General features: G+C 37.1%; 1 long non-coding RNA gene across 1 annotated transcript in view; it reads right to left on the bottom strand.

Moving 5' to 3' along the window:
• The window catches only part of LOC137045637 (uncharacterized), a 116,705-nt gene extending 94,851 nt beyond the window's left edge, over window positions 1-21,854 (bottom strand). The window contains exon 1 of the long non-coding RNA XR_010898820.1: window positions 18,725-21,854. This is a non-coding gene — a long non-coding RNA (uncharacterized lncRNA). The remainder of the gene's footprint in view (window positions 1-18,724) is intronic.
• Window positions 21,855-22,326: the final 472 nt, after the last annotated feature.

Raw genomic sequence — 22,326 nt, 5'->3', positions numbered from 1 at the left:
TATACAGTGCACATCAACTCAACTCAAAGGGCCCTATCTTGCACCCAGCGCAATTGACTTTGTACACCGACGCATGCGTCATTCCTATTTTGCACCCGTGCAAAGTGCGCTTTTCCCTCCACAGAAGCACGTCGCTAAACTAGTGAATGAACTTGCGCTCCCTGGGCGGTTCAGCGCAAAAAAGGAGGCGTGTTCCGGCGCAAACAATCCCTGCTGCTATTTTGCTGTTCCATTAAACAGTTGCGCCACTGACCAGAAAAAACCCAGTCTAAAGTCAGTGGCGCGTTGCTCGTTGTTCATTATGCTATTTTAGGGGCGCATGCTTGACCATAATGTATAGCGTGCACAACGCACATACACTTTGCTCATGTAATCTACACAGATGCAACAGTTAGTTTTGCAAATCATAAATTGTTACACTAAAAAAATATTAACACATGAGATGACGGAAATCATTGTGGTGTGCCACGAAGATGTGAAAAAATAGGCATAAATCTCTCTCAGGTGCAGATCCAGTCGTCCGTGAACACTTATGACGCGCCGCGCTCCACTTTATTCCTATGGGTGACGTCGAGCGACTTCAACGCTTCAGCACAGCATTCCGGGAAGGCAGTGCTGCATTTGAACCGATTTGAACGCAGAAATGACGGGAAGCTTCAAGGCATCGCTTCAGTCGCGTCGCAAAGTGGATTTCCACGGTCACTGCTGTCACAGGACTTCACCAAATCATACCAAAGAAGTGTGTTTTTGACAGAGCGGTCCTGCTTTGGAAGATGCCGGTGAGTAAATCAACTTCAAATGTCTCTGCTATTGGCTACCGTCGCATGAGTAAACATCAGTAAACGATACGATCGCGTGCTTCGTCATTCAAATGCGCTAACGGTTACTCCATTGTTGTTCTGTATAACGTTACACTATTCTGACTCTGACGTGCAAAACCGTTTTGCTTGCTACCTCTAAGGTCTAGTCACATACAATAGTCCATAAACCGAATCATGTCCTCATAAACTGCACACAAAGGCCCCTAAATACAGTACATACCACAGAGACGGACATCCTGATGTTGCCGTTTCTCCTGTTCAATTTATTTCAGCCTCAGATTTGATTGTGGATCATTATCTGTATTAGCTGAGATAGATGGGTTTCTCAACGCTTTAGGACGTCAACGCTTTGCGCGCTTGTCATTCTTTAGCTCCGCCCACTCGATACGCCTCCAGGCGCTCGGTTTTTTCCGGAAAGACTCGGTACAGCCCATATTTCTATTATGAATATGATAAAACTAAAGACTTTTCGGAGATATGAAGGATGCAATACTACTCTATAGGTACTCAAGATTGACATGAGATTGACTGAAACTGAGTGTTTCCCCCCCCTTTAAGGATCAGACCTGTTTGCCCAATAGTGGCAAGACATATATGTATATAAGGACATCTAACAAATTGGTTTGTCCGTCAAGAACCAGGAAAAAAAATCGACTGAAAAAACTGTTTAACCGACGCTATTTTGGGTGGGTTTCTCCATCCCCATACAACACAACTTCTCTGTCCTTCACTGCTCTTACAAGAACATCAGTCTCCTCGGCTGTGAACCGCTCCTGGCGTGCACCTGGTAAATACGCCATAATAATAGCGATCCATAATGGACCTTGCGCACCTGCTTTTAAAGGATGCTTTGTTGGATGCCGCTCTGATTGGTTTATTCACGTTACGCCCAAACCACACCTATGAATAATGAAGCTACTTCAGACCAACCCATTTTAGATTTGCGCCGGGCGCAAGAGCCATTTATCCTGCCGGGAAAATAGCAACAGCGCCGAGACCCGCCCACAAAGTTACTTGCACTTCGCGCTTTGACACTTGCGTTTCAGATCGTTAAAATAGGGCCCAAAGAGTCTAAAAACTTTTATTTCAAAGATTCAGTCTCTCTAAACCCCTCCTTTCCTTGAGCTACTTAGCTCTGTTTGGTCAGATGGCCCAGTCTTTTGTGATTGGTCGACAGCTTACAGCATGTTTTGGAAACTAAATGGCCATTACCATGTCTGAATTTCAGGTCTAGCTCTACCTTAGCACTTAACTCTTCCCCCAGAATATTTTGTTGTATGAATATCTGAACATGCAATATATCAAAAGAAAGAAAGACCCTCTGCATAAAAAAAAAACAGTTTTATCCTAGCTTCATGAATTCTTTTTGTATAGTTTCAAAAAAAGAGACATTTTAAGCAAAAAGCTGAGAATATCCTGTTTTTACTACATCCAATAGTAATCCAGACGGGATTCAGAATGATGATGAAAACACAGATGGAGTCCATCAACACCGCTAAAGCTTCACAGTCCTAGAGTTCGTCCTGGGACGAGCTCTCATTCAGTAACATTAGGCAGTTTTGATTTCTATGCTGTGAAATGTTGGTGATCACTGGTTATTTTACATATGCATGTGATTACCTATGATATTGTTTATTTCTGCGTCTTTTTCACCTGTGTTTTGATCTCGACTCAGTACTTTCAGAAGATGTGTAATAGCACCTCCTACAGTAAAACTGTGAAAACGAGGAAAGCTAGAAAATTCTGTCAATGGCGGAGAGTTAATAAACAGTAATACAAGTGTATTAAGTTACAACTACAGTGTTTGAGGGCAAAGTAGATGTTCATAAGCAGCCAGTGAAGACCATAGGCTGGCATTATGTTAATTTGTTACATAGGTTTGTAACAGGAAGTAAAACTAGAATTACTGATGTCTCGTTAATAACTTGTTCAGCAGTTCAGAATCGTTTCTTTCTTTTAGGAGACAATAACTTGGTTGTGCACTTTGATATTTAAAGGTGCAGTATGTACGATTGAAAGCTAGTGGTAGAAATGGGTATGGCAGCCCAAATTCAAAATATTGGAGTGTGTTGTTTTTTCCTGCCTCCTCTTCCTCTTCCTCAGACTCAACACTCACACAGGTTGCCAGTTTGAGCATGTATGTACATGGACGATTTGAGGGAAATATAATATAAATGTAATAAATAGTGCAGCTCGTGGCATGACCGTTTTTATTTCGGCTCCCATGTTAACGGGTTAGCACACCGTTCCGTCTTTAAGTCCAACTCAGCTCAGCCTTTTGAAATGTTATTTGAGCTTATTTACGTTTTTCTGGATTTAAAGGAACAGTTGAAATAAAGAGATAAAATGTTTCTTGCACTTTTTTCATTTTTCCAACACTGGTGGCACTTTATTTTTACCTGTTTGTGTTTCTGGATAATATTGCTAATGATTTTTTTACCAGTGCAATCTGAAGCACAGAGAGAGCAGTGCTGAAGATAGCCTACATTTAGTTAGGTAGAGACTATACATGTGAATGAACATAAAATTATGTTATGAGATTTCTGGTTTGTTTTTAACCGGAGGGTTTGTGTTCTTAATTGTTACTGTATATCTCAGTTCAGCAGAAAAAGCACTTTAGTTGCTAGTAATGTTGAAATTAAAGGGTTACTTCAGCGATTAGCATATGGCTTTGTATCAGTAGAAACCCTGGAGAATATTCAAATTATTGTGCTTTCCCCCCTCATATCTCCCTGAGACGAGAGATTTATGCATTTTATTTCTGGAAAAATTCCTCCTATGATGCAAAATGACGATTTTTGCATCATAGGAGGAATGCTTGCCCAAAGGCTAAAGACTACAGCCAGCAGAGGGAGCTATTTCCGCATGTTTTGAATCTGCGCATTGGGGGATGGGAGATTACACTCAGCTGGCAGGGAGAGCTCAGCTTGCAGACAGGATCATTTAAACGGAGCTATGGTGAGCAATGTAAGTCTTTTAACTTCTCAAATTCATTTCTATGAAAGTTAAGCTTGCAAAGGCATGAACTGAAACGCGTGCCAGACTGAACTGGCGTTGTGAATGTATGCCGCGAATGTAGTCGCGATTACCTCAGCTCTCATCACTCGTGCAGTTAGTGCTCAGGGCTGTGATACTCGCGCGGTGACTCACTCATTATATTGAACAGACACGTTCAGTTTTTAATTATAGTGTCTTCTCTAACTCAGTCACTGTAGCTGCGTTTCCATTGCAGATTTGCGAAAAACTTTTGCGATATTTCTTAAATGTCGATAAAAAACTGTTGCGAAATGACAGCGTTTCCATAGCTGCAGTTATGCGACTAAAACATATTACTTTCCTCTCGCGATAGGTCAGTCCAAAATGATGGCACTTGGTAGGTTTGTACATCCCATCCATCACACTAGCCATTATTTTTATTGGAAGGAGACGTGTGTGTTATCCAAGCATTAATGGCAAGGAAAGCCCCTTAGGTTACTTAAGCGGCACGGATATGAGGTGTGTGTGTGTGTGTGTGTGTGTGTGTGTGTGTGTGTGTGTGTGTGTGTGTGTCAGATCTGCTTCAAGGTCTTCATGATAATGTAGCATTTCTGTGTTTAGAATCCAGTATTACTGTAATCCTATATTGTCTTTTATGAGTTTAATAAAGAACTCCATCTCGTCTTCTCTCCAAACCGAACCATCATCTGTAAAGAATTATCGCCTTTTAAGCGCGGCAGGTTGACGCATATAGAGAAGAGCGAAATGTTTGAATTTGCATGTTAACTCAAATGTTTTATTTTTATTTTCACCACTTTCGTTATTTTGGCTAGATATTTGGTTTGATTGGCATTTGAACTGAATTTAGAAATGCTTTGGAAAAGAAAAAATTGGCATTTAATAAACAAAATAATTTTTTTGAAATGGAGACCGCGTTTGGAGTGAGTGCATGCAAAATAATTAGTTCCCCGAGTCCACAAATAAAAATAGACAGTTTATAGTTTATAATTATGTCTTGAACTCATCTGTATAGCTAAAAATGACAAGAGTATTGTAAATTGTTTCATCTCTCTTAAAGGAAGAAGGAAAACTGAGAACGTCGGCGCTTTTATCGGCCGTGGGTTAAAGAAAACAGCCTAACTACGAAACTAAATAGGCTATGTTTAGGCCTAAACATTAGCCTGTAATATTATTATTTTAATGTATATGTTGGTTATGAAAAGTGAGCAGCATGAGTAAGAATCGCAATATGTTTGAGACCTGGAGAGTTACATGATTTTGATCACTTCGAGTTTTATTTTCTAGAAAGTCTTTCTTAAAAAATACATTTAGTTTTGTATAAATTGTATTTTTATTTTGATCGATGTTTCATCAATTAAATGCCTGTTTATTAGATAAGAAGCAAACTAAGATCGTCTGGAATGGATTGACGTGCGTAGCTGGCCGGTTTCCTCTGCCTTTGAGTAAGGCTGAAAATACAGGCTGACTCTTTCTGCTTTAATACATTTCTTGAATATATGTCTTAATTACAGTATATATAGCATGTAGCCCTTATTAGGAGAAAATATATGTCCTTTTAACTACATTATCTTGTTATTACGACACAATTGAGTGGAAAATATAATATATAGGCCCTATGTTGCAGCAATGCGTCACCGCAACAGGTGACATGTAAATGCGAAAAAAACGTTTCCATTGCAGTTTTGCGAAAATGTCCTTTTTCGAATCGCCTGAAAAACCACCTCATGAGAGCGTAAAAACTTTTTTGCGATATATGGGAGTTTTTGCGAAATTGCCGCGTTTCCATTGGGCGTATTTTCAATTCGCAATTTCAATTTGCGCAATTTGAAGAGTAATGGAAACGCGCTTAGTAATGAAGTTGGTGGTGTTGGGAATGGCCTCACAGGGCAGCGAAGCATTCTGGGAATTGTAGTCTTTCATCCCCATGGGACAAAAATACATTTTCTGTCTTTTCTCAGTCTAGAAGGCACCAAATTCAAAAATAATTTCACATTTCTACTACATTGATGACCCAGTTTAAATACAGATTCATCTTCCCAGCGCTGAAGTACCCCTTTAATGTATTTTCAGTACAGATTTAGAGATGAAGGCATTTTTTCATTCAACATTTTTTTGTCAGACATGGCTACTGGTTAAATTAGATATTTTGTACCAACGCAAACAGAACAACCTCAAAATGAGATACATTTACTAAAAAAATTAACTTTTGCTTTAACAATATGAAAAGACGTGTTTATCGATATGAGAACATACTATACTTTGTTCAATAAAAACACTTTTTTTATTCTACACTAATTTCTTTAGTCTGGCAAAAAGACATCAATTCATGTTTTTAGGTATATAATTGTCCGGACCTCGGCCAGTGAGGAAGGTTTATTTACTGGACCCCAAGCAATTTTAGTTGAAGACCCCTGCTGTAGGTTGAGGAGTTGATTTATCAGCGTTTTAATGTTCACAGAGATTTTTAGATGGATGACAAGGCTTTTTAGGTTGAGTAGAATCTGCGATATCTGACCCAGTTTGTTCGCTGGCTTCCATGGCTGCAACACGTAGTGTTTTCCGCCAAACTGGGAACCTGTGGTGTCAAAATACCATCAGGTAAACTGGCAACGTGCAGAATACCACAGACTCAAACAAAAGCTGATATTCCCACACGGAACGCACATTTCAAAGCAGAATAACTGGCTCTAGCATTGCTTTTCTGAGAAACGAGTATGTGAACGCAGCATGTTTCATAAATATCTGCAAACATATGGTATTTTTATGCTTCAGCTTTAAAACTTTGCAGACATTTTACATTCACAAACAGCTGTATTACACACTGTATGAAATGTAATATTCAAAAAAGCATAATAGGGGCACTTTAAGAACCCGTTTGTCCAACCCAACAGTTCGACAAGGGCTAATCAGTCTCAATTTCTCAGTCTCTAATATATATTAAATATAAATGGCACTTGTCAGTAATAATTTTACCTTTTTTTAATCATTTAAAATCCAGTTTAACTCTATAATCTGTTGTAAAGTGAAAAAGATACATGAATGAAAACATGAATGAATTAACAAATTAATGAATGAATATTCCTCAACCAAGTGTTCTTAAACAATTGGGCACCAAAACATATCCTATAATACGTATGAAACATCTGCCATTTATGGCTTTTTATTTTATGGCTTTTCTATTTATGGTAGCCAAAAATGGCTACTTCTGTCAATGGAGAAAATGCTTTTTGCCCCCATAAGGTGCAGTTACAGCATCTGCCAGCAGGGGCAAACTGGACCACACTAACCAGCTAAACCATGACCCCTGGGTCAAACGAGTTTGACTTTCCCCCCACCCATCCCATCATGATGATCTCAACTGAAATGGAAAGTAGTCGCAGAGCCGATTATTGTGTTATGTTATTTTGATCAGACTATTCTTTTGCTTTACAATAACATGCCGTCAGTTTGCAATATGACTAGGAAAGTAAACAGGGTCAATAGCATTTCATGTTGACAAAGCAGCGCAGTGGGGGATGCGCTATATCATCAGACGTGGGTTATTTTGTTAGGCAGACGGCTCATCCTAGCAAAGGGTTAAGCCCGGCTCAGTGCATTCGTTTCATTTCCTCTCCATTTCCATCTGAGCAAACAAGCGGGTGACCTGACAGTGCACAGAGGGGTGGAGGGGAAGAGGAGGAGGGCGTTCGTGACTCGAATGAAAGCAGAGAGCGAGACGGAGAGGACACCCATGTGACCGTGAAAAGCCTGCAGTGTGCAGACGTTTGGGGAGGGGCGGGCAAACCCCCGAAGAGAGCGACTGGCTGATGCGGCTTTAGCACAATAACAATTCCAGGAAACAGAGGCCAGGCTTACAGTGTGAGTGTTTACCTTCATCACCACGTGATCCTCGCGCTCTCTCACACACACACCGCCTACTGTGTGTTTGGAACAGCATACTATTATACTACTCTTACCATATGTGACCCTGGACTACAAAACCAGTTATATGGCTGAGATACAACTATTTAGAAAAAAAATCTAAATATTAAGAAAATGTCCTTTAAATATGCACTATGTAGTATTTTTGCAGTAAAATATCCAAAAACCACTAGGCCAGTGTTATATATTTTGTTCAGTTAAGTACCTACAATATCCCAAATGTTTCCAACTATTTGTAAATTGTGAGAAAATTGCTATTTTAACTAAGGACCGGGACGTTTCAGCATAGCGTTTGAAGGAGTCGCCTGTCAATCGCGTCATATCTGCGTTCCCCTCGGTTTCGGCTTTTAATGGCAGGAGCGCTTTACTCTTAGCAGTGTGAACATGTGAACGCACGGAGTAACGTCATAACATCGTTTTCAACACACTTAAATGTATCTAATATGATAAACAGAGCTGCATTACCTCATAATCATAACCGGAAGAGCGGATCAGTGCAGGCGCCGCCGGGCGACTGTCTCCCGTCCCGTCATAATAAAAGTCCCGGTGTTCGCGAGGCGGGTATTTGTTTAACAATCGCTCCAGCGGCTGTGCTCAGGTCCATAACACTCGGCCCTGCTCTGCTTTACACTACAGTAACGTTAATAACCGCATCCATGAACGTGATTTCTGCCCGAATCCTATTTTCCACCGGCTGTGACGTGAAGACCACATCTCTCAAGATGCTGCGCTGAAACTTTGCGTCATCAAACTACGCCCTTGTTTTGAATAGGCGCCCTCTAGTGGACGGAAAGTTGCATAGTGCACCTTTAACTCAAATTTTTTATTTCAATAAACTCAAAATTAAGGCAACCAAGTAACGTATTTTTTTTACAGTGTACTAATCAGTGTTGCCACTAGTGTTATCACGATACCAAAACTATGACTTCGATACAATACCAGACTAAAATACCAATACTAAAAGATACCAATACTAAATCGATACCACAGTTAAAAAAAAAAAAAAAAAGAAGACTAATATGACAACAGAACTTGTTATTATTCATTGTTTTATTTATTTTTACAAAAAATTCACGTGGCCAGCATGTTCCTTAGGGTGGGCATCGTTTTGATTTGAACGATTCCGATTCTTACTTTCGTTTTTGGTTCTTTTTGATTCTCGATTGCGATTCTTTGAGGGGTGGAGTCAAAACATGTCACATCGATATGCAATGCTATTTTCAATACCACGGGGGAAAAACCCTGCATATAATGTCAATAAGATATTTTTAAAATATAATTTTTTTTGTCCGTCTATTGAAAATCTAGGCAATCAAAAATTTCTTCTGAAGAGATCACTTTATATGATAAAGCTTTTAAGCTTTTTCTCCTATATAAACATTGATCAATTACTATTAAAATTATCTAACAAATATTTGCTATGTCAATGTATTTTTTACAACGGGGTAATCGTGTTGCAATAGCTTACAGCTTACATACAGCACAAGGAAGCTTGATTTCGAATGGTAAATTGAATTTAAAAATACGAGTAATAAAATAAGAGCAGATTACAAACAATAGCACAAATAAATACAAAAGAATATACAGAAAGAAAGATACAAATAAAATATACTGCTTTATTTTTTCAGGTATGTCTAACATTCAGGTCGGCTAATTAAATTTAAAACAACAATGGATAATGTTCTTTGTAAAAAACGTTTAAAAAAACAAAATCGATTTGAATATGACGTCATAACCAATATTTTCAGTGAGCGGGTGACAATTACATTTTATTCAAAGTGAAGACTAGCCCACAATGAATTACCTCAGTAACTGATTCAAACCAATGACCAGTTTATTTGATTCAGAGTTAGATTCGGCAATCGATTCATTAGATCATTAAAAAGACCCGCACCAATCAAGTGATTCGTTAGTGAGTTGAACAGCATTGCACTGCAAATTTTGTCTGTTTCTTTGTTTTATTTTTCCAGAATGATTCTGCAAACAATTCAATTGATTCTTTTAAAAGAACCACATCAATCAAGTGATTTGTTTGAGAATTGAACAGCACATTGCCTCCCAAGTTTGTTTGTTTTTGTTTTTTCAGAATGATTCAGCAATCGATTCAATTGATTCTTTTAAAAGAACCGTATTAAATCGAGTGATTCGTTTGAGAAATGAACAGCATTGCACTGCAAGTTTGTTTGTTTTATTTTTCAAGAATGATTTGGTAATCAATTAAATTGATTAATTTAAAAGAAACATGTCAATCAAGCGATTTGTCTATAATGTGAACAGCATTGCACAGCAAGTTTGTTTGTTTTATTTTTCCACAATGATTCAGCAATCAATTCAATTGATTCTTTTAAAAGAACCACATCAATCAAGTGATTTGTTTGAGAATTGAACAGCACATTGCCTCCCAAGTTTGTTTGTTTTTGTTTTTTCAGAATGATTCAGCTATCGATTCAATTGATTCTTTTAAAAGAACCGTATTAAATCGAGTGATTCGTTTGAGAAATGAACAGCATTGCACTGCAAGTTTGTTTGTTTTATTTTTCAAGAATGATTTGGTAATCAATTAAATTGATTAATTTAAAAGAAACATGTCAATCAAGCGATTTGTCTATAATGTGAACAGCATTGCACAGCAAGTTTGTTTGTTTTATTTTTCCAGAATGATTCAGCAATCAATTCAATTGATTCTTCTAAATGAACTGCATCAATCAAATGATTCGTTTGAGAACTAAACAGCATTGGACTGCAAGTTAGTTTTTTCAGAAATTCAGCAATCGATTCATTTAAAAGAATCACATCAATCAAGTGATTTGTTTGAGAATTGAACAGCACATTTCACTGTATATAGGCCTATGTTTATGTTGCTGACAGGAAAATATTTATTCATTAATTACATTAATTAGGTAAAACAATGATAAAATCACAAAGCAAAATAGGATAACCGTATGCTACGTGCTGCTATTTTGGTTGTTTTCATACGCCATCAGACATGCAATCAAGTGAAGTTTCCTTAAAATTCAGAGTGAGTTTGACCAGACTGTAATGGCGGTGATATGAAGTTACGGCTATATCCCTCATGCTATCTGTTCATGTGAGGAGGAATAGGGACAAAGGAAAATAGATCAAATATAAACAGACATTCAATTCTGAGGGGAAAAAGCTTCTCGAGACATGAGTCAATCCGCGTGCGTGTGCGCGCTCGCTGTGAACTCGTCTGCGCCAGCTAAAAATGGAAATGAGAAAACAGGCTCTCCTCACCCGCCCATCCTCGGGTTTTACCCTTATTAAAATATGATGGCTTATGACAGCCGTCGCCTATGTTCTGAGTCATTTTCTGCCTGTCTGTCAAGAAGTATATTTATATGTTTGGACATATATACAGTACTTCACGGTCTATGATACACAAGATCTCTTGCTGTAAACCCTAATGTTGTCTTTACTTAAAGGTGCCATGTGTAAAAATTGAGGTAAAAATTTCCAAAAAATGACCTACACGCATTAAAAGAATGAGAAGAAATAAGGGTGATTATGTCATTAAAAAATGTCAAGTTATAGTGCTGCAGAGATATCAACCTTAATTAGCAGTAGCATTACTAGCCCCGGCCCGACAGGTGTCGTAATACCAGTCTCGGCCATGGGAGGCGGTATGCGGGCAACATAACCACCAGCCAACCTGGCGTACTTGAACCTGATGTCAATCATGTGGAAAGTACAGCCCACTACCTCATTTCAGTTCAGGGAAGAGAGCGGACGGATGGCCGAAGCCCTTGGCCCCTTAAATGTATCTGATGTGATAAAAATAGCTGTTTTACCTGACCAGAAAAAGCGGAAGTGCGGGCGCCCGGCGACTATGTCCCGTCATAATAAAAGCCCCGGTACTCGCGAGCCGTTTAGAATAGGCGCGCTCCAGTGGACGAAAAGTTGCATAGTGCACCTTTTAAAAAATCAAGTAATCTTGACTAAATATTACTAGTTTAGTCCAGAAATTCACAAATAAGTTAGTATAACTTATAAACCTACAAAATACATAAACTTAAGATTTCAAGGTATATGAACTCAAAATCATTACTAATTAAAATAGCTCACTCTGGTCTTGCTTTGATGTGATTGGCCATGCCAGGAGTTCTGTCTGGCAACAAGAACTAATTCCCTGATTGGAGGACATTTAAAAAAGGCGGTCCTTTTCGCGGCTGTTGCTTGTTGCCGATTCAAATTAAGATGGAGACTGTTCTTTTACATTATTTTAACTCCTGCAGTTATTGCCTTGTTGCCCTTTCAATTTTTTTTATATATTATAATTATTATTTCTTCGTTGCCTTCCTTTGCTTACTGCACTTAGCACTTTATTGTGAAGCACTTTGGTGTGGCTCAGCAATCTGTAAATGTGCTATAGAAATAAAATTGACTTTGACTTTTTCATTGTGTGCAATCTTAAATTCGGTAAAAATGTGTAAGTTACTAAACCTAACAATAATATGTGAACTAACTTACAACTAACCGGATTGACTTTATTTTTTTGTTTTAATGAAAATAATAATTTCGTTTGAAGTCACCATGATGGAGATAAGTGTTTGCTTTAGTTGGGCTCTTGACCCTTGACTATGTAATATTAGTGTTTCTCCGGCTGCTTTGTGTTTGTTATACAAATTTGCTATGGAACACAAAATCCAGAGAAAATATCATCAAGTGATGTTGTTTATTCATTGATGATAATAACATCATCATGAAATGACAGAATCCATGATCTCATGCAGAGTCTAATGCTCTGGTTGTCGAAGCGGTTATTAAGAGTTTTGAAGTATTAATAATAATAGCCATGAGATCCTTCACTGTTAAGAGAATTTAACCTTTTTTGTTTATGTGCATGAAGTTTAAATCTACAGCATTAGTTAGACACACACAGATATCAAGAATCCGCATATGAATCTCTACAATGGTGACAAAAAAGATCAACTCTGAACATAAAATAAGCTACAAAAACATCAGAACAAAACGGCAAATAGTAAGAATCAAAGAAAATTAGTCACAATTCAGGTGCATAATTTATTCATGCCACAATGCATGTTGGGACCAATGGGGAAGTTTTTATTGGTTGTACCCAGCATGGTGTACTGAACATCTGTACCCAGTTTGATGAACTTAACAATGTAAGTACAGTGAACGTGAGCACCAAGTTAAGTAAACTTAAATATACAAGTTTTCGGAGGCTTCATTACTCAATTGAATTGAGGGAACGAGTTTACTCAAATCAATTGAGTTAAATCAACTTATTAGAGTTTTCAGTGTTCATACTAAGATAAGCAAATGCTGTTCCAGTGAAACACTAAGCATTAGGGCTGCACGATATTGGAAAAAAATTACATTGCGATATTTTTCCCCCAACGATATATATTGAGAGCCATCAATCCAGGCTAAAGCCAATAATTACCATTCCATGATATTAATAATTTCACTAATAAGCAAGCTTCATTACAAGTGACAAAAAGAAATGTTGGAAAATAAGTATAAACATGAAACTAAACCTGCAGTAGGTGGCAGCAGGTGACCGTCTTAATGAGTGAGTCACTGAGTCGTTCATTCAAACGATTCATTCAAACACTGAATCGTTCAGTAACACACTTGTTGCTGTGAGTGAGACGTGTTACGGGTCTGCTGTGAACGACTTTCACTGCTGAAATAGAACAGAAACACTAAATATTGCATCTAAAATGTAAGTGATTTTAAGTGAATGTTAATTAGTTGTTTATGGAGCTGTCAAATGAAAGTGTCATTTGCAGTCGTGATGGTATTCAGGAAAACTCTCAAGTGTTGTAATTTCTCAGAGCGTCAACAGCGCAACCTTATTATCGTCAGTTCATCATATATTATTATCCACTATCGCATCCACTATCGATTGCCACTTAACACACTAAATTAATGCACAAACATTATTGCATTTTGGTGATTCGCTAGTTATTTTTTGTTTTAATCCGGCTCTTGTACGTCAGGCAAGTAAAAATCTCTTTCACTGGTCCCTTCAAAAAAATCCACTTGTCCCGGACAAGCGTTATTGTCAAGCCCTGCTTTGAATTCGTCGTAAAGAGCTTTGTGGTGCTGTTTTAAGTGATCAGACAAATTGGTGTTTTTTTCTTGTTTTGTGGCCAAAACTTTCTGACACTCCATGTAAAGTACCTCTTTTTGATCCAACATCCTCCTTTTTGTAGGCGAAATAGTCCCAAAAAGATGATTTCTGGTACGAAACGGTGGAATTTTTGCGGCGGATCCTCTTCGTCGCGCATCAGTGAATGTTTGGCCGTGAGCAGCAGCACAGCGAACCAATCACTGTGCAGGCTCGCAAAACGTGCATGTCACTCCAGCAACAAACTTGTGTTTACTGTGTGCCACCGTTGTCTTAAAGCAACACTGGGTAACTTTTGCTCTCGCCGTCCCCCTACAGTTGGGAAAAATAATGTCCTCAACTACTGTCGTAAGCGCTGTCCTCCTACAGCAGGGGATGCCATCGCGAGTGCATTTGTTGACATGACAGCCCTGATAGCCCTGAACTAGTGATGCGCGGGTCGTCTCATAACCCGCGGACCCCGTATGTCTATTTAATGGTCGCGGGTGCGCGGCGGATTGTAAAAAATATATACAGTGGTGCGGGGCGGGCCAAATAACTTCATAAAAGCGTCCCGCGGGTCGGTGCAGCGCTAACAGTTCCCCTGAACACTGCAGGAGGAGTTCAGAGTTCTTCTGGCGTCGCGTGTGAAATGTCTTCATCCCAGGTAACGTTACAGTCAGTGGCATATGTTTCAGCATGTCATATGGATATAATTTCATGGATTTTATTTTTTTCAAACGCCAAATAATCACGATGCTCACGTTTACAAGCCAGCGTCATTATAGTAGTCTATTGGTTACCGTTTGACAGAATCTATATGATACTTCAGTTCAATGTTTGAGTGGTAGGTAATCACCATAACAAGCAGGACAGCATCGGTCGGGCACGCCTCCTTCAGCTCACGCCGACGAGCAAACGCTGGTCACATGTTGATCCTCGTCCTGCCTTTAATCCCATCACTTTTTCGTTTCCTCTTATTGCTTTCCTCCAACAAAACCTTTTCTTTCTTATTTGTCTGTGCTGCTTCGGACATGACTATATTATCCGACGAACAAAGTTGGGCTCGCACGTCTGAATGTAAGGAAGTGTGTGTGTTGGTGGAAGTGACGTATATGCCGTAAAGCAGTCGAATTTTGTAGTTCTTTTTGTTCTCGGGTTACTACCCGAAACCCGAAGCTTAAAAGTATGATTAAAAACGGTACAGACCCCGTCAGGCTATGGCAGACGAGTCATTCAACCTATTGTAAGTCGATGTATCATCACACGAGTCTTGAAAATATATTATGAAGGTTGAAAAGTTACCTGGTGCTGATTTAATACACCACGGGCTATAGGGATGCGCGATATACCGGTACTGGAAAAATACCGGTATATATTTTATTTAAAACGGTACGATATCATGATTTGGCACATTTCGGTATATAATGCTGTTCCGAAGTTCACCGCTAGATGGCAGCACGCTACCCAAACTGACCCGAAACAACCGGGAAATGTGACAACAACATAGACGGACAAAATGGATAAAGCAGTTGAATCTCACTCAAGATGCCCAAAACGAATTAATAAAGAGAGGAGTAGAAGGGAAATTTGTAATTACTTTGCTTATAAAACTGATGAAGAACCATCAAACCTAGCCAAGAAGCATCTGTCACTATCCTGACTTTAAGACTTCTTAAGAGATCGACACGTCAGTGGATCATTCAAACCATCTCATTTAGACATTTATGTTTTTTTAACACTGATCAACGCACACACATAGCCTAACATAAGATCGAATATCACAATCTCCAGCGTTCGTTTCAACCAATGACATTTAGATCTCATTATATTTGCACGCGTACTATTGCACTACATTCACATTAGACACAACCGCCTGTGTTTATGTGAATACTCACTAAAGACGGACATTTGTACATAATTCTGTGTATTTGACTGTTTAAGGAAACTTAATGTGTAATGTGCGAGCGTGACTAAGTGACAGGCGTGTGTGTGTGTGTGTGTGTGTGTGTGTGTGTGTGTGTGTGTGTGTGTGTGTGTGTGTGTGTTTGTGTCTGTGTGTGTCGTTATGAGCTCATGTCTCCTGTAACTGTTATTACAAAATGCTATAAAATCTCTTGCGTGTTCAAATGATTTCCGTTCTCCATCCTGAGATGAGCGTGAAATGTTGAATCGGATTATGCAGATTGCTTTAGTGTAGTGCGATGTCTTTTGAAACCAGAAGCAATTAGCTAATTTTGAGAGATTTTTGCTGAAATTATTTCTCACAAGAAAGTTTTCAAATGACTGATTTGATGTGATAAGCTTTGCTAATTAATTTACCATAAACATTTGTGGTAATTTCCCACTTTATAAACTCAAAACTTGCATAATTGTTCTCATTCGCGTGCAATATACCCGCGCTAATATCAGACCTTGTGGTATCGATTTAATATCGGTACTTCGGTATTAGATTGTGGTACCGTACCGAAGCCAAAATTGTGGTATCGAGCCATCCCTAACGGGCTACTACCCTTCAGATCGCATGTTCCGGCGATGTGACTATCGCTCGCTATGTCGATGTTAAAACAGAATATTGTTCAGCCCTAAGTATATCCAATCATGCATTCCAAAGTTGAGGAAAGTTTAACTTCTGGTATGCCTCACATTGCTATAACTGATTACGGTATAGAAATGAGCTGTGTTAATATACTTATAATTCTGTTAAAATATACCAGTATATGAGCATATGGGTTTGGAACAACATGAGGGCGAGTACATTTTAAATATAAACGCGGAGGAGGAACTCAAAGGCATGCCCGCTTCAGATGGTTTTATATAAAGTGAGCTCCATGTGACATGAACTAGTTTCAATAGCTCTCTTCAATTTTTTCCCCCTGTCAAAGCCAATCTCTGCTGTGGCTCTGGCCTAGATTGCTTCAAAGGCCTTCTCTAGTTATCTAGGACAGACCACATCCAACAACAGTCACAGAAACTCCTCACAGTAAAAAACGAGATTTCTGTTGATTCGAGTTGACCAGAAAAACACTGTGCTTGTGCTAAAATGAAAGCAAAAATGCATGTGAAATTCTCGATCCGTGGCAAAGAGCTGAAGACCTGGAGCGATGAGGTTAAACAAGGTCATTGTGAAGTGAATCCACATAGCAAGGACTTCTGTGGTTCACTGGAAACGTCCTATAAAAAAAGTGAAGCTTCCTGTTTGGACACACGAGTCTTAATTCAAACATTCATGCTATATTAACATAATTCTAGCTTATGTGGTTGATTTCAATTTTGTTGATTGAAATAAAGCTTAAACTGAAAAAAATTCTGCCTAAAATTGGTACTAAAATTACCGAAGCTTAATAATAATAATAATAATAATAATAATAATAATAATACAATTAAACTAAAATACATTCAACAAAATAACGAAGTTTTTTTTAATTTAAATAATATTTAAAAATATATATTGTAATTAAAATGTAAAGAATAAAATAAAATGTAAAGGCTAATTCAAAACAATACTAGTATAATTGTGTGCAATACTAATATAAATAATACTAAAACTAATTAGAATACTATAAATTATGATGAATAAAATATAATAACAAAAACAAATCAACAACTTAACGAAAATAAAAATAAAATAAAAAATATATAAATAAAAATACTACTAATAATAGTATAAATAATATTAAAATAATGCCAGAAATGATTTTAAATACAACTTATTAAAATTAATAAATCAATGTATTAAATATTTGTATAGCCTATCGAAACTGGAATACATCAAATAAATAAAAACTATATTTATAAATGTTGTTAATTATTTATATTAATTAGATAAATAAACTGATATAAAATAAGTTCCAGCTGAATTAATACACTAAAACTGAAAAAAATTAAACTTTATAACAACAACAACAACAACAACAATAATAGTCATATAAACTAAAACTAATAAAAATGAATGAAGCATAAAACAAAATAACTCAAACTTAAACTAAAATTAAAATGATATAAAATATATATTTATATTAAACTGTAATCAAACAAAAATAAAAGCTAATTAAAAACCCTAACAATACTAGTATAAATAATACTAAAATAATAATATTACATTATATAATCTATAATAAATTAAAAAATATTTTATAAATGTTTTTAATTATTTAAAATAAATAAATAAATAATAAATCAAATAAATGATCAAAAATAAAACTACTACAACAACAAAAATACTAACAATAGTAATATATTGTACACAATACTAGTATAAATAATATTACATTAACGCTGGAAATTAATTAAAATACAATTTATTAAAATTAATAAATATATTAAATATTTTACAGCTTATAGAAACTGAAAAAAATAAACAAATTACATTTATAAAATGTTATTATTGATTTATATTAATTCAATAAATAAATTATAAAATATAGTAACAAAATTAAAAATACAACTAAAATAAAATAATATAAATAAAAAATAAAACCACTAACAATACTAGTATAAATATTACTAAATCAATGCCGGAAATGAATTAAAATACAATTTATTAAAATTAATCAATTAATGCATTAAATATTTTATAGCTTGTAATAAATGAATGCATAATCATTCATATGAATGAAAAATCATATATAATAATTCAATAATCATTATTACATTAAATAAATAATAATAAATAATAACAACACTATAAATGTTGTTAATAATTTATATTAATTACATTAAATAAATGATAATAAACAATAAGAAAAACACACACACACACGTCACTTGTTCAGATCAGTGTCTGATATGCTTGTAATGATAGCTTGAATAAAAGAGTCCGCTGAATGACTCAATGTAAATAATATGGGCCGCGTTTAAAAGGTCACGTAGAAGAATAACACAAACTCACAAAAGCAGTGTTAGCTGACTCCAGACCTGTCCACACCTGTGAGGGTTACATCAGCCGTGCATTCAGGGTCCCAGGGGTGTGTGTGTGTGTGTGTGTAGGCATCAGAGGAGAGCCACCTGCTCCATCACGACCCATTCAGCCCATCATCATCACACCACATCTATGAGCCTGCAAAGACCAGCACACAAAGCTGCTCAAAGAGTCTTTTGTTTCTCACTCACCTCCATATTTTCTTTCTTTTCTCCGTTGTGCATTTGTCTCGCTCTCCCCGAGGGCTTGTTATAACATCGCCCAGGCCTGAAACGAAGGTGGAGCTGAGGGTACGGATTGTTTGGGACAAAAAACCAAGCCTGTGGGCTATTTTCACTGGATATTGTAAACCTACACAGGTGGGATTATGAAGAGAAAAGGGCAAGATGCTGAACGGAAGAGACGCGGCTCGCTCAGGAGGGCTCAGACTCTGTTTATCTCACTGATCGTCATTTTGGTGGTAATAATGTGTGTGTATTTTCACTTGCTTTTGTCCACTCCCTGGAGCGAATTTGCATCTTTCCCAATGCTGTAATATATCGTCCGGAACCCTTTGTGCGAGTCAATGAAGAGCAAATATTGAGACTGCTATATTTTACACAGCTGTACGCAAATGTTATTTTGCATATTCACAATACTTATATATTTATATCGCATTGCAGAATATTTTAACTGTGCACGATTGTAAATATTGTTAAAACTGCACGCAAAAAAAGTTAAGTGAAATTAATTATACATGGAAACACTTTACAATATATTTTTTCAGCTTTTTTATTGTTAGTTATTAAAAATATGCTGTTGTTTGTTCTTGTTGCGTTAACTAAAGTCATACAACTTTTGATCGTAGAAATGTTTTAGTAAATGTTAACACAAGATTTACAAATGCTGCCCATTATTGGTTTGTGTTCACTAAAGGCGGGCGTACACTGTGTGAATTCGGACACTCGGGAGGTCGTGAGATATTGCAGACCCTACAAGTCATTTAATTTGATCATCGAATCAAATCAGCTGGTACACGACACGACTGTTTGCGCCGCGATTACACAAGCTTGTGTTAAACACAGACACCGGAGCTTTTAATGTTGATGCTATAGCTTCAGATACAAAAAATAAAGAAAATGTGTGCAAATGATTTGTTGAAAAGCAGAGAACAGTAGCCATTCCTTTCAACCGAAACAACCAGAGGGAGAGAGGAGGGTGCGCGTGAGAGAGAGAGGGAGTGAGTGTGTGTGTGTGTGTGTGTGTGTGTGTGTGTGTGTGTGTGTGTGTGTGTGTGTGTGTGTATGCTGTATGTTTGCAGCCACTGAGCTAATAATACTCATAGATTAAGCCTATGTCACTTGCTTGTGCATGATTTGGCAATAGGGGACAGTCATATGCTGGAAAAATCGGGCCGACTCCCCGAACTTTTTAAATAGGGGTGTCAACAATAATCGATTCGGCGATGCATCGCGATGCGGGGCATGAACGATTCAGCATCAATGCGGCAAAGTGCCATAATCGATTATGTCACTGTTTATTTTCTGGCGGACGATAAAGTTGTGAAGTTTCAAATACTTCCGGTTCCGGGAGAATAACAACAACAACAAGGAAGATGGCTGAGGCGGAGGGAGATGACCGCGATAGACGGGTTATTAAAAACGCGCTAACGACCCGAGGTGTGTAGGATTGTACGTATATATTTTTTGCACAATAATAAATTAATCTATAATGACGAAATACGGCGCAATTCACCTTTATTCCACAAGGTGGCGATGTCTGATATGCAATGATGAAGTGACGTTTCACTCATAGTTACCTCTGACAGAAAACGAAACTATAATTATAATCTGCAAAACTTGAAATGGGTTAGTGACTTACTTCAGAGAGCAAGTACTAAACACAATCATATGTTAGTGTCACTGTCTCTTGATGATGGATGTGGTCAAGAAGCTGTCAGTGATCAAAATATTGATTTTGAAGACATTGAAAATGAGTTTGGAGAATATGCTGGAGATCGCGAATATGAGTCAGATGCTGAATATACCGGTAAACGAGCTCTGACGAGGTCATATGATGATCGTATTAAACATCTGCTCAAACTGAATCCTTCCGAGCTCCAAAAGGTAACGAAATAGGTTTTATTTTATTCTTCTGTAGCTGTTACTCTAAAATCTGGAGTTTTATAGATTATCACGACAGGTAGAGGTCTATCCATGTTAAATATAGATCTGGGTCGCTAACGACCTGAATATGTAAGAATGTTTGGTGAAACAGTCATGCATTTAAGGGCTAATTGCATTTTATTTAATTACATTTTATTTTATTTAATAACTTTTATGTCAAAGATACAGGAGACACATAGCAGCCAATACAATCTGTTGTTTAATATCTGCTTGTATTGCCTCATGACTGATGAAAAATTTGCTTTGTGTGCAGTAGAATTTTGATGCATCACAATGCATCGTAGAATCGAATTGAATCGAATCGTTACCTGGTGAATCGTAATCGAATCGAATCGTGAAGGCAGTGCCAATGCACACCCCTATTTTTAAACATTTGTAAAAATTATCGTAAGGTCGGGAGATGCTCTTAACGTGCTCGACTCGTCTCGTATTTCCTCTCACTCGGTGCGAGCCATGACCATTCAAGCATCCACGATGTCCACGCGATTTCTCCCGAGAAAAAAAAAACGTCTGCGAGTTCGTACGACAGCAAAAATCGCACCGTGTACGCCCGCCTTAATGTTAACAATTCAATCTTATTGCCAATATTGAGATATAGGTAAATTCATGTACTAATACGCGATGCAGACGTTACATTAATATCCTAATAAAAGCTCTCATGTTGAGATCACATGATCACTTTCTCACGTGTAGTAAAATAATTGCTGAATGGTAATAGTGCATTTCTGAAACGGCATCAGAACTATTGCTTTTGCTGTATCAACGCTATTATGTTTCAGTGCAATTCCAAGATGATTATCATACTCAACATAAACTATTACAAAAACTACACGACTTTTGTCAGAGATTTTTTTTTACCAGATTTGCAGTCTGAGGGGATTCAACCACTGTAAAAAAAAAAAAAATCAATGTTATGATAACATGTTTTAAAATGTTAACATATGTATTTTAAATAAAGTTAGGCAATTTTCAAGTTATACAAGATACAATATTTTTTTTTTAAAAAGTAAATATAATTTATATTTAGGTTGATTGTACTTAATTTAAGGCAACTTATTATTATTATTTAAAAAATGTAAATAGTTAAGAGTTAGTCTGCAGATATTGGGCAATTTTGTGGTGTGGTCTAGTGTATGATTCTTGTTATTTTTGTTGTCTCAGACTATAATTCCATCCAGCCAGATGATATCAAACATGTTTGGTGTTTTGAGACAATTTTAGAACAAGGTCAACATGTGTTTCATAAACTTTGTAAAAGTTAGGCGCACATTTTAAAGGGGACCTATCTTGCCCTGTCTTGCTGTTGTTTTTGCCCTTGAATGTTGATTATTTTCCACATAGACTGTAAAAAAATATACGGACGACGCATCTTCACTACCTTCCACAGGTGAAAAGTGAAACCGCCAA

This window comes from Pseudorasbora parva, chromosome 17 (genome assembly GCF_024679245.1).
Source record: "Pseudorasbora parva isolate DD20220531a chromosome 17, ASM2467924v1, whole genome shotgun sequence".
In the NCBI taxonomy this organism is placed as follows: domain Eukaryota; kingdom Metazoa; phylum Chordata; class Actinopteri; order Cypriniformes; family Gobionidae; genus Pseudorasbora; species Pseudorasbora parva.
This window is presented reverse-complemented; position numbering and strand designations above follow the sequence as displayed.